Raw genomic sequence first — 2292 nt, forward strand, 5'->3', positions numbered from 1 at the left:
ACAGCACTGTAGCAAAGGGAACAAACTTTAGGATCATTCTTGACCTAGAATTCCGGGCCTACCACTAACCAGGTGACCTTGTGTGAGACGCTATTTTATTATTTGAAAATAGGGCTTATATTCTTACAGTAATGTGAGGATGGAATGCCAGAGTCTACGTAAACTCAGACACACTATCCTTGTCTTTCTGAGCCTTTACATTTGCAGTTCCCTCTGCCTTGCACCCTCTACCCTCAGATCTCGGCATGCCTCGTCCCTCTTTTGTGCAGGTTTCTGCACCAACAGCACTTCCTCTAACAGGTCTTCCCAGATCCTCTCTCTAGAGTCCTCCAGCCCACCCACACCCAGCCATCTCACTACTCCCTTACCTCCTATCTTTTCTTCATGACGTCTGTCCCCATCTCATTGCCAGACTTAAATCACATCGATTTTTCTGCCTGATTGTCTGTCTCCTCCACTAGAATGTCAGCTTTGTGCGGCCAGGGCCAGCTCCCTTCCTCCCTCCTCCCGTTCACCACTGTATGCCCAGTACTTGGTGTCTGGCATATAGTAGATGCACAGCAAAGATTGGTTGAAAGTTTGAATTCATGAACTAATGAACTGCTTAACACAGTTCCTGGCCTCGAGTACATGTTCAACAAGTGGTAATGGTTATTATAAGTAATAATATTACTTTGCCTCTTCCTCAGAGGAAGAGGTCTTAGTCCTGGTAAAATATATAGGGACCCACTTATGTTAAATGGTTCCTGTTCACCCACCATGTCTCTGCAGCAGTAGGCAACCCTGGCCTGTACTTGAGAAGTTAGCAGTACTCTCTAAACTGAGCTCCATCTTGGCAAGTAACCCACAAGCTTCCTAAGGACCTTTGCATGAGAGGGGCACTCGGGAGCTTTGGCTTTTAGCATCCTGTGCCCTAATGACGCAGAGATAGTCCCAAGCTTCTCAGGACCGTCTTGCCTTGCAGCTAGCAACGGCGTATTCCAAGCTGCCCTGGGTAAGCACCATCATCCACTGTTCTACTGTGCTATTTAGGACCCAGAACGAGTGCCCTCGTCCACACCTGGGGAGGGCCTGCGCGGGTCTGTCATGTGCATCGTCTGACACTGTTGATGAGGGCATCATTCTCTAATCCAGCTATCCCCTGCTCCTTGTGATTAGGGAAATGAATTTCAAAGCCAGGACTGCTGGTGGCTTCTTCATAAATGGGCAGATCCAGGCTTGGGCCATTTTTTGGTCCTGAGAAGCCACAACAGTGACCAGCCTATATTCTTTGGTCCCAGACCTTAATGAACTGTCAGGATTTAGAAAGCCCAAATATTCACAGAAGAGCAGATATCATTTTCTGGGTGGTTAAGTGGGCCTGCCAAAGTATCCTTGTTTTCACTAAACTACTACTAATGTCAAAAGAGTCTGAATCTTTTATCAAGCTGTCAGTCCTCACTCTTTCCTTTCCCTGCCTTGCCCCGCATCAGAACCCACAAGCAAAAATGTCTGTTCACTGCTTCTCATGGTGCTGGCATGAAGTTTGTACCACGTATGTCCTGGCAACACAAGGAAGCCCTATCCTAACCAGCATATAACCCAAGCTGGCCATCTGTTTCTGTGCTCCCAAAACATTTATGCAGCTGCTTGTAAGCCTGCCCTGATCTCCTCAGAAAAGTTTGTTATGTAGTAAATCTTGTTTTTCCTTCCTGCTTTGCGTGTGTTGGTGGAGGTGGCCGGAGATGGGGGTGCAACCAGCGCCATTGCCTTAATTTTAGGAAAGTGATAGGTCTCTCACTTTCACTGCTGGGTCAAAGGGCTACTATTTGTCTGTTAAAAAGGGATACTGGAAAATGTTAGAATTATTAAATACACAGTATAATCTAAAGGAGTCTCTGTTCTTTACCAATCATAAAGGTTGAAAGATAATTAAAGTTTTCTCTCTACATGCTTCAGTTTTATTTAACACTAGGCTTGTTCACTGTGTAAACTCATAGTACCTTCTGGGATGATTCTTCTCAACCCTGGGAGACCCTCAGCCTTCACAGCTTTCCTTCTAAGACCCCACCAGACCTGAACTATCCAACCTCTGGTGCAGTGTTCCTCTCAATGTTCAGAGCTTCCCCCGAGCCCCAGCAGACCTGCCCATACACCCACTCTCTGCTCTCATAACACCCCAGACTGGCCTGCTAGTGACCGCACTACCACAGTAGCCAGAATTGCACTCACATCGTCAAGTGTGTTCTTGGTTGCTTCATGTCAGCCTTCTGTTAGATCATAGGGACGGGGCTCTTTGTTCCTTTTGCTTTC

The sequence above is a fragment of the Pongo abelii genome, chromosome 10 (genome assembly GCF_028885655.2).
Source record: "Pongo abelii isolate AG06213 chromosome 10, NHGRI_mPonAbe1-v2.0_pri, whole genome shotgun sequence".
Taxonomy (NCBI): Eukaryota; Metazoa; Chordata; class Mammalia; order Primates; family Hominidae; genus Pongo; species Pongo abelii.